Source organism: Lepisosteus platostomus, chromosome 3 (genome assembly GCF_059453375.1).
Source record: "Lepisosteus platostomus isolate fLepPlt1 chromosome 3, fLepPlt1.hap1, whole genome shotgun sequence".
In the NCBI taxonomy this organism is placed as follows: Eukaryota; Metazoa; Chordata; class Actinopteri; order Semionotiformes; family Lepisosteidae; genus Lepisosteus; species Lepisosteus platostomus.
The window spans coordinates 73,246,709-73,258,891 of NC_142613.1; positions in this window are offsets into that span (position 1 = coordinate 73,246,709).

Below are 12,183 nucleotides of genomic sequence, written 5' to 3' on the forward strand. Positions count from 1 at the left end.
CATGTACAGGAATTAAGTTACCTTAAAATGGCAAAGCTACATAAATCACCACCTTGTTTTAGGACTTACATGGGCTGACCTTGCATACAGGATAATTATTTATAATAAAGCCCTACATTACTAGCATCCTGGTGTTACTCCAATACACAAACACATTCTTTATTCAAGAGGCATTTTGAGTTCTGTGATATGGCCGTAGTCAATTTGTTGTTGCACTATTAATTCATTAATAAATGTGTTCTCAAACACTGGCTTGAGAATGAGACATATGATTTCTAAAAAAATCAATGGCATTTTCAATTACAGGACTAAAAATGTGTATTTGTAAATAAATACAAATACTGTGCTTTTTTTTACAAAATGATTGACAATCATTTTCTTTATAGTTTGCTTCCCAGAAGTATTTGATACACATAATGCACAGAGTATGTCATGTGGAAAAATATCATTATTTACTGGGTCTTGCTTTCCATTTCATAAGTAGATTACTGTTTAAAAACTGCTTACTTTGACCACCTGAGCCAAAGTTTCACATTCAAATGTTATTGACTTTGATATTCTAAATTTATTTTAGAATTCATTTTTCCCATTACCCAAGAATTTTCTGCATTTTTTAGCACATAAAGAGAACGTTGCCTTGTTCATTGCAGCACTGACTTCTATTGTATGCTGACATCCCATTTTTTAAATGTGAAACGCAAGCCCTGTGCAAATTCATTGTACTGATTGTTTTAATTATATTTTTGTTTTTGATTCTGTTTTGTTTTCATTCTATCAAATATGTTCCATTATTTCTCTAGAAATTTTATTTTGTTAAATATGTATAATACATATCTTAATAAAAATACAAAAATGCACAAAATAAAATGACATGCATGTAAACAGAAATGTTGAGCAGTTCAGAGTGTACTCACAGTTATCACCTGATTGACCACCCAGTTTCTAAAGAAAATAGTGCTCTGATTGGTGATTCAAACTGCACAACAGGGGATCACAGCCCGGGAGGGGTTCAGAGAGGTCTGACAGGGGTGAGGAATGCCAATGTAATAAAGCTGAAGGCAATAATCGAACTGAACTTAAAAAACACCTTCCTTGCAACATGAGTTTCTGATAAGGCTGCTTTCCCTTCAGTGTCCCTTGGTAAGTTGTTTAAATAGTAGTTAATTCAAAGTAATGTGGCAATTTATGAATGTTTTGTTTGGATATCAAGAATATGTTTAATAATAATAACAATAATAATAATAATGGATGTAATTGTTTACAGACTGCACTAAAGGACACGCTCGTCTTGAATAATTAAGATAACAATTGATGGAATTATGCTACAGAGGGAGTTTGGTTGGAATAAAAGCCATAAACCTCTTCAGGATCAGAAGTTGAGACCACTGACATATACACACAATATATTTTCAACTGCACTATACTGATATTACAAAGCTATTGCTTTGCTTTCTTTAACCAGGTCTACTTATACGGAATATGCGTGTGTCATGTACTGTAGAATGTCGATAAACATTTGCCATCAACATGGCTCATCAGCAGGGGGTCCACTGTGAAACTCACATGCTAGTAAAATGTGTGGAAGGTAAACAAACTGCAAATCTGTGCCTCATGCTTTGTACCCGGCTGCAGATCCTGTCTTGCGGTATTACAGTATGTACCATTCAGGCTGAGTCCCCTGGAAAGGCAGCATGTGAGGTCCCAGAACTTTATCAATGTACAGTATGTGAATTTCCATTGATTCTTTAGATACTGGACACTTTGAAATGACCTCTGGTACATAAGAATGCTGGCTTTGGGAAAACCTGCATATTACCGGACATTTAACCTTTTGTTTCATCATCAGAAAAACAATTTGAACTTTTGATAACAAACTACATGATGTACATATGGTACTAGCATGCAAGAACACCAAATATTGAAATCTCTTCATTTCTCAAACACAAATCCCCGAACGGCAACTTGTTATGTTACCCTCTCAACAACCCACAAGCAATATCCTGTCTTATGTTATTTATAGCATGTATGTTAAAAGCTGCTTGAATTCCCTCCCCCAATTCAACACTGCAATTTCCCCCCTAAGAACATTCATCTGGTAGAAAATAAAGACATCTTGAGCTCAACTTCAAACACACTCTTCAGTAAACAGCAACTGTAGAGAAACTGTTTCATGTGTGCCTCTGGGATATTATTAAGCCTCTCTGGTAGCTCAGACTGCTGAAAAAAAGGATAAGAGAGGTAACTCCTGTCTGTCTCCCTGCCATACAAATAACTCAAGAACCCCAGACTGTCCTATAAGGACTACTTATGCAGCAACCCAGCAAGCTAAACCCAGAATGAATAGTTCAGCATGCCTTCGCAGACTCAAACAAAACACTTTAGGACACTTTTAAAACCTTTCATCCTTCGGCCATTTTAAACAGCTTTTCATTATTCTGCCTGAAATTCCATCCAAAATCATATCTAGACTTAAAGCATATCAGCTCAGCACAGTTACGAATCATTTGCATGATAGCAGAGCTTAGCTGTCATGACCTTTTTTTCACCTCCTCCTTTAATATGACTTATATAAGCTGTATCATATCCATACAAATATTCACAATTTCCATATTATTATTATTCGCATTGTTATCATCATCATCTTCTACAATTCGGCAAATCTTTAGAAACCATATCAAGCACTTCATTGTTTGTCTTTTACCTTATTAAATTTCCTTTGATGGTTATTTTCACAGTTGCAGTGACCCCTTGAATAAGTAAGCAGCTTCACAATATTGTATTGAAAATATTTTGGAAGAGAAGCAGGCACATGAGTATTATGGTTCACTGCATTCCAACATGGCTAGTTATAAACAAGTTTTTTTTCTTTCTGTGAGTTCTGTGTATTCTCGCACAGGCCCAAATACATATGTAATAAAGAAATCAACAATAAATTCCCTTAAAATAAAATTGCTAAGTGGTAAGTTTATTACAGGTAAATGCTTTCCGAATGATTACTAAATATAGGAATAAAACAACATAAGATGTTGGGAGTCTGTAGTTGTTTTAATTTCAGTATATAACATTGAAACCATGGAATACAATAAGCTGTGTAAAAATGTCATAAGAATCTTAAATGATCTTTGAGCACATAGAGATAAGTATACTGTAATGTCATGGATAAGACCCTCTAGGGTAGTGTTTTCTAATGAATCCCAGTTCTTTGTCTAATTGGTAATTCCATTTCAAAGAACACCATTGTGGCAATAATACAATGCTGTAGAGAGCAAAATTAACACCAGCATTGGGTGGTTTAATAAACTTCCTTCACAGAATTATGCTGATTTCTAGATCAGTTCATCAGTTGATGACTCATTGTTGCGATATGGAATTCATGAAAATGTCATGAAAACATGCATCCTCATACAGAAACTGTTGCTCATAGCTCATGGCTTACTTTCAATGTAGTGTTAGTGCATTACATGGGCCTAATCTAATGCTAGATCCTAACCCAAAACCAGCAAAATACATTTGCTGATTTGCAAGTAGTATTTGAATCACTGTGACATTTGTATCTCTTCTAATAAGTGTCATGTTTGCATGCTTTTGTCTGAGGTAAGGGAGGATTACAGTACACTAGGCATTGATCCATTTTGTATGGAAACCTTCCTTGAATTTATTGTCTTTTGTGGTTTTCAGAATGTTTTCTACAAATGAAATGGGGTCGCAGGAACTACTAACTACCAACTACTAAAACTATACAAAAATTAGCAGCTCTCCAGAAAGCAACAGAGTGGTGTCACATTTGTCACCTGCAACAGTTAATGATTTACATCACATGGGTGGGAAGACATTTGCAGTGAGATGGTGTTCCATTATACAGCAAGAGCGTTGTTTTTCAGCATCCTTGGGAACTGCAGGGTGCTCATTAATGAAATCTTTTAACACAATATTCATATGCTGTAGACACACTGTAAATATACAAGTAATAGGTTTATTCCATGCTGAAAAAGACAAAAAGAAAACAACGTTTCAGCCGTGGAGCCTTCTTCAGGTGTGAGAAAGACAAGGCAGTAAGCAAAGGTAATGTAGAGGGAGAACAAAGGCTGGGAGAGGGGAGGAGTGAGAGGCGGGAGCAGGGGACAGAAAGAGAGGCCAATCAAGAGGTGTGAAGTCAGAATAGGTGTAGAGAGGTGTGAAATGAAACTTCCAATGAATGGAGAAAATTTAGAAGAAAAGCAGTCTGTCATTAAAGAAGGGGGAAGGTGTGATCCTAGCTGCAGGATAATTTTGGTTTCTGTTGTCTTTCTGATGTATGAATTCGGAAAACTGTCTTTGAGAACACAGACAGAGAGATTAGAGTGGTCATGGCCATCAGAGGTAAAATGGGAAACAATGGGCTTGGAGTGATCTTTAATCTTAACAGTTTAACAATCTTAAACTTCTCTAAAGTGGTCTCCGAGTCTCTTTCCTGTTTCTCCAATGTAGATTGCTGGGCATTTACTGCAAGAGATACAGTAAATAAGGTTGCTGGAGGTACAAGATGCCATCTGGGTGATACGGAATTATCCTGAGGGGCTTGAATGAGTGTGGTGGTGGCTGTGTACTTGCAGGTGATACAGCGAGCTCTGTTGCAAGGGAAAGTGCCTGGTGTGGATGGTTGCTGAGGGCGGTCAAGGGAGCTGTGAACAAGAAGATTATGCAGATTAGGTGGCCAGCGATATGAGATGATGGGGCGGTCAGAAAAGAGGGCCCCAATGGAGGGATCATCCTGAAGGATTGAAAAGTTGTCGTTAATAGTCCTGGGGATAGGAAGTGTCTTGGTGTGGTAGGGAATCACCAAGGGAATGCGGTTGTTACGGTGTGAGTTCCTGATTGGGTTGATGGTCCGAGGGGTGTTTTTGGCTCGGGCAAGAGCCCTGTCAATAACACTGCTGGGGTATCCTCTGTTGATGAAAAAGGAGTACATTTTGAGGGCTTGTTCTGGAAGTTGATGTCATCGCTGCATAATCATTGTAGCCGAAAGAACTGTGAAAAAGGGAGAGAGTTTTTAGTGTGTTTGGGGTGAAATGAGCTATACAAGAGATAGCTGTGTGAATCCGTGGGTTTGTAATAAACTAAAGTGGAGAGTCGGGGGTAGTTGATGGAGAAGTTGATGTCTAGAAACAGAAGAGTAGTGGAAGATATGTTAACCGTATATTCGAGGGATGGGTGGAAGTTGGTGAAATGATGCAGAAAGCACTCAAGCTGGTTGTTGGAGCATCTGGCGGCACCGACGCAGTCGTCAATGTATCGCTTGTAGAAGTCGGGGACATAACCAGTGTAGGAAGCGAAGAAGCATTCTTATACCCAGCCGACAAAAATATTTACCACCTCTCACCTGGTGGTAAAAGAGGTTATTGAATGAGAATGCATTCAGTGTGAGGATCAATTCTGCGAGGTGTACCAGGGTGGGCCCTGAAATTGGAAATCATTAAAAAGTTGGAGCGCTTGGTTGGTGTCCTTGATGCCCTTTGTCGACAGCCTCATGAGACCGCTGGTTGAAGGTCTTCCCTCATACATCAAGGACACCAACCACACGCTCCAACTTTTTAATGATTTCCAATTTCAGGGCCCCGGATGCTACATTTTTACCATGGACATCACATCTCTTTACACCGTCATTCCCCATAATGACGGCATTACAGCCCTCAAGCACACACTGGACAAATGCACCGTGCTTGATCCACCCACCCACACCCTGGTACACCTTGCAGAATTGGTCCTCACACTGAATGCATTCTCATTCAATAACCTCTTTTACCAACAGGTGAGTGGAGTTGCCTTGGGCACCAGAATGGGTATTTCTGGTATTTTTGTCAGCTGGGTAGAAGAACGCTTCTTTGCTTCCTACACTGGAAGCAACTTGAAGTTGCTTGTAGAGAGCCAGAAGTGCAGTTTTGTGCAGTTATTATATTATTAGACAATAATGTTTACCTTTCTGCACTTTATGTACAGTACACTGTTTTCTTTTCTGGATATTACTTTTTAAATGAATAATTACTTTTTAGAACAGTTATGTAACATTCTCTAAGTGCTCCAATTTTTGGTTGATGCAAAGTAAAATGTTTCTCTATTGCTATTCATTTCTGAACTCACCACAAACGTCAGAGGATCTGCCCTCAGAAGTTCTTCAATGGCCTTAATATTGTACATCACTGATGAGCCAATGTTTCTTCATCAACACATCTTGATTCTTTCCTCTTTCAGGGCATTTTGATGTTAGTTAGCAAAACTTTTCCAGATAATAACATTCCAGTTACCATAGTTTCACCCAATACTGTTGAAATAAATACCAATTATCTCTATTTGTTCTAGTGTAAGTGGTGGAAATGGGAATTATACAAAATAATTAATACATTAACTGCACACAAAGTGACTGGAAAAACTTTTTGGTGATGAAGTAATTCAAAAAATTCAGTAATTTTAATTTGAATGATTACGTACTGTATATTGTGATGTGTCATCCACCAATCATCTTATGATTATTTCTCATCTGCTTCTGAAGACTTTTCATGCTTAAAATTCAAGAGAAGTATTTCTGTGTTCCCGTCTTCTGATGGTAATGTTATGTTTTCATATCCTAAAAGTGCACTTCATTTACTCTCTTGTAAGAAATATATCAGCAATGATAGAGGCAAAAATCTATAAAATGTACCTTATCCAACCTTATCTGATGTTTTGAAATTCTGGGATGAAAGTAATAGATTGTGGACCTTAGTTACATTCAACCTTTTATGTCATGTCAAAGACAAGTTGATTGAATTCTAGTGAGACTTAACACTTTCATTTGCTGTGTTGTATTAAAAAAATACTACATGGACCCCATTCTGCATGTTTTTGTTCTATATTTCTCTACTGCCAGTGCTACATTTCTGTTTCTATTTTACTGCAATAACAAGAATAGTGAAAATAAACAATACAGTTTAATTGAAATTTCACTGTCAGGTGAAAAAGAGAACTGCTTTCAAATACAGTGTATTTCCGTTTCATTTCCCTAATAAGTTCCTATTAAGCACTACTTTGATGTCTCACAATATACAGTATATCTGGTAAATAAATTGACCAATTAAAAGAAATAAAATAATACATTTCTGTCTTACTCTCAAAGATAAAACAGATGTTAGCATCTTTCAAGAAAAGCATAGCACCTAAGTAATTAAAAACTAAAGGCTCATTTCTGGGTTAGCGTTGCTCCCTCGCAGTGTTGGGGCCCTGGGTTCAGTTCCAGACCTGGGATGCTATCTTCATGGAGTTTGTATGCTCTGCCTGTGTTCATGTGGGTTTCCTTCCGCAGTATAAAAGACAAACTGCTGGGTTCTTTGGCTTCAGGGAACAATCGGCCCAGGTGTAAATGTGTGCATGTCTCTATTTGTGTCTGTGTGTGCCCTGCAATGGACTGGTGTCCCACCCAGGGAGTATCCTCCCTTGCATCTGTGCATTGCATTGCTGGGATGGCCTCTGGCTCCCCTGTGACCCTGAATTGGATGAAGCGGTTGGTGTTACATTCCCAGCATCCCGTACTGCAACCTTTAAGAAGACGGAGACCTTTCAGTAATACCTAACCATTCACCTTTTCCGACTAATCAACACACCTTCTGCACTTCACTATTTTAAAATACTGTAGTGGAACTCTTTACTGCTCAGTATTTTGGAAGCTCACACCTGATACTTGGTTTCTCTCACTCTCCCGACTCTCTCTGACCTCGTTCTTTGGATTTCGCTTTCGGCTTGTTGTTTTTTTGGATCTTCATATTGTAGTGCCCTCGTCTGGCGTTGCGGCCGAAGCGCAGCCGGCTGAGGTGCACAGCGAGAGGCAGGACAGGAGTAGTAGTGGCTAGGGCGGGGACTAAGAGGGCCGCTGGCCAGGGCGGCTGACCAATTGTAGAACAGGTGCACACAGTTGCGAGATTGCCCGGACTCGTGTGAATAGTTTCCCTCGTTTTGCACCCTTTTTATACTGTACATGTACCCAATTACCCATTCCTTTCCTTTCCTTTTCCTTTGTACCTGTACCTGAATTGACCCCAGTGTGTTGTACCCTATTTGCCTCTCCCTCCCTCTGTTGTGGCTGTTGAGCCGAACGCACATCCAACTAATAAAGCGCCATGTTCTTATTTAACAAGAGCCTGAGTTCCTGTCTCTATCCTCGCCAAACCTGTCGCATTACAATATTCTGGCTTTTGGACTTCTGAATTTTCCTGGATTTTGGTTTATGGCATTCAGATTGCGTTTCTGAACACTTCTCTTGTTTTTTTGCTTATTGACCTTTTGCTAGCACTTTGGAATATGGATTTTGGACACTGCTCTCATCCTTGCACAGGATCTCTGCTCACCTGGCTGTCTGATGCTTTCATAACAGTTAGAAAATGGATGGAAGTTTGATTTCTACTACATATAAGGCTATGTAAATAATGATTATAATTAACTAAAAAATAACAAATGAACTAAACTAATAAACTAGAGGATTTCTTGTATGGTAGCAATATCCCAGGGGAGTGATTCCTAGGTTCTGAACTGGTTCTGGAGATCCTGGAGGAACACTGGTTTTTGCTCAAGACAATTTCTTAATCACAGGTTAATAGATTTCAATTATCTATTTTGAGCACATTTGTAAATTTTCTTTCAGCTCTTATACGGTAGAATGGGATTTGTGGTCTGTGTCAAGCATGTGCCAATTTTTGAGTTTGAGGTGTTGACTGAAAACTAACCAGCTGAACCTCATCCCCACCTTTGTCTCTTCATCATTAAATAATCACCTAGTGAGAGTAATAATGGCAAACAAGAAGCAGCTGCATAAACCTCTGTACACAACAGTAATGGATACTCACAGACCATATGATGTGATATATTGAGATTTTTAGAAGGCTTTTCATATTGAAGTTTCTCATCCTTTTGAACATTCTCTTAATTTTGAGAATCCTATCTATTATATAAAAGAAATACCAGGGCTTGACACCAGCTTGCTTTGCAAGCAAATTATAAACATGACATTTGGACATTGTATTGTCTGGAAAATATAGTCACAATGTTTATAGGAAAGAGTTTTCTTTGTTCTCTGGCACAGGGAGGTAACAAAATGATCATATCAATTTGGCAAAATTTAAAAAGAAAATCAAATAGCTTTAACTAACAATTTACTTAAAATAACACCCATGTTCACATTTTGTACAGATACTTTCAGAGTGCTGTCATCAACAGAAACAGAAAAACAATTCATCTGTAACTGAGGAAAAGATATAGTATAAAGAAAAGTCAGGAACCTGTATTTGTAAAATATCCTACTCAGAACTAAATTACTCCTTAAAACAGATACTTAACAAATAGGAACCTTTTTTTCCTATTCCAAATAGAGCATCATCAAACAACTGAGAAAATTATTTTAGCTTGATGGATACCACACATAGGAAATAAATATTTTCACAGCTATAAGGAAATATTCCTCTTACATAAAAGTTACATAAAATTAGCATTCAGATTACCTGCATGTTTTCTGCTCTCTGTTCTGCCAATGCACTGGAGCATAGTCATGGTGCTACTGGTTCTCCCATCTTCCTCTTCCATCCCACCTATCTATATTAATGTGTTTTCTTGCCGATCTGATTTCTGTATCATATCTTATACTGACTTGGGACATGCTTTTCCTATTTCTCTTCCCCATGAAGGATGGATAAATTCCCTCACCAAGAATTATCCAGTCATTACTAGTTATTAGTAAAATTGCTTGGCTTCCCAGTTGTGACAAGATCAGGGTCAGCTGAGCAAAGCTCAAGAAGTGACTAGTATCTCATCTTAAAGAATTGAGTGCTGTGTGGTGACATTAATTTTTTTTATACCTCAACATGTAACACTATACAAAGCAATAGCTTTTAAAACAGTTCTGGTAGAGACCATTCTGAGTTTTAGAAAGCAGAAAATTAAGAGTATTGAAGTTAAAATAAATGTTTAAAATTGTAATATGTTCTGTTCAACATATGGCATCTTTAATCCATAATTTGGAATAATTACAATTCAAAATGTCTTAATTGCTGTGAAGATTATTTTTAAATATACAAATTCTGGTCTGTATTAACTGTAAATACACTAATTATATTCTGCCATGAATGCTTAATTTTTGTCCACATCAGATTTCACCTAAAGTGAAATCTCATACGACCTACGGAGATGCCACAAGGGGCGTTACTTTCTCTGAGGACTCTTATAGTCTTTCAATGTTTACTACCAGACCTAAGATGGTGGACCAGTGTCACAGCTCTCAAGTGACTGGATGCTGGCAATCACCGGAGCACCCTGTTCCAGCCCATCTAATGAGATCACCGAACCAGAAAGGGAGAGAGATGTACAGGAGAAGAAATCGGGGCACGAGCAGCACAAGACCTTCACAGCAGCCTTTGACCCTGCCCAAACTGATACACCATTCACCAATCCTCAAGGCTGAAGGGTCCAGTTACAATACCAGCCTCTGGGCTGAAGACTGGCTGCACTGCTGCTGCCCCAGCCACATTATCACAACACAGGCTGCCGAGCATTACCACCATCCCCACACCCGCACTCACAGCGCTAAAGATGTCAGTCACTGAGCTGCATTATAAAACTGTGAGCTGAAGACAAGCAGCTTTGCTTGGCTGCCTGGGACAGAATATTACAGTGCTCTGTTGATGTGTTGGGTATAGAGATGGCGATTTTCTGTAAACAGTGCCATTTAAATAAATAACTTCAGTTTGACTTCAGATTTGTGTTGGGGTGCATTGTTGGTCAGGGACCCACCTAGAACCCGTGCCCTTCTGTGAGCCACCCCACATGGCGACACACTGCAATTTCTTGATCTGGCTTAGATGAGGATGTGTTGGTTATAAATGCAGAATGATTACAAAGATGCATTGAGTTTGTGTGTTTATTAAAGTTAATTGAATTGATTAATACAGATGTCAAGTAATGATTTTCCTCTTTGATATTTAGTGTATTCATGAACATTACTCCTGTTTTAACAGATATTGTGGACAATACTTACCCACACCCTGGTAAAGAGAATTTCCTTTCATTAAACTGAATATGCTGAGATAAATAATCAAGGAGATCAAAATAGCTCCGTAGGAAAAAAGAAAGGTAATCTTCCAAACTTTGTTTGAATAGGAAACTGAGAGGAATCCTTATACAATCTCACAGCTTAATACAATAATTCCATCAAAATTTTGATTTCACAGTAGTGCAGGTAAGAGAAAGTTTTTGCACATCCTCCAAATCACAGCATGACATGAGTTTTTCCTCTTGTTTAAATCCACTTGATAATGCTAATTACTCGTTATGAGAGTCATATTCTGGCTTAACAGGAAGGCAGGCTTTGTTTTAGCCCATTCAGTATTGAATATTTTTGCACTGGTTTACTCCTCATTGCAAAGCTTATATCAACCTAGATCTGTGCATTTTGCATTACAATCTTGATCCATTCCAGAGCACAGTTTTGTAATGAAACGCAAAGGACGCTCCTGCTAGTCGGAGTCACTTTTGGATTTCTAGCCATACTGTTATAAGGACAAAGCTGATGTGTTCACTAACCTCTCCAGTGTTCAGCCAATTGTGTGTTGCCACTTGGAGAACTCCAATCACATTTAATTGATGTGAACCTTCCCTAAAGTAGCCTTGTCAGGTGGTTCAGGCTACTTAAGGGCAGCTCAGAGTTCACTTGGGACTCTGGTATAGAATTTCTTTGAGTGAGTCTTCTCAAGCTTCAAGGTTGTCCCCTAGCTGCTTTGTTCCCTAGTTCCTGTGTTATATAGTTGCTATCTTCATTCCTGTATTCCCCGAGTTCCCAGGATGGTGTCACTCTCTTCAGTCCATGCTGCAGCTCTGCATGTGCTGTAATACTTGGCCACAGTCTACACTCATGCTTTACCCCTGGCTTGTTATGATGTTCACCCAGTGAATCAATTTTAAGAGCTGCAAGTTGAATCTCTCTTAGGAGAAAAATGCCATAAAAAAATGAAAACAAGCTTGGAAGAAGAGTTCCTGTGGCTGGGATCATACTGTAGGTCTTTCAGATAACCTTATGTCAGTAACAATCTAAAGTAAAGCCTTCAGATAGTTCCATCTGGTAAATATCATGTGCTTTAATGTAATCTAAAAATCTGAGATTTTTATAACCTTTTAAGAAACATACAGTGCTGC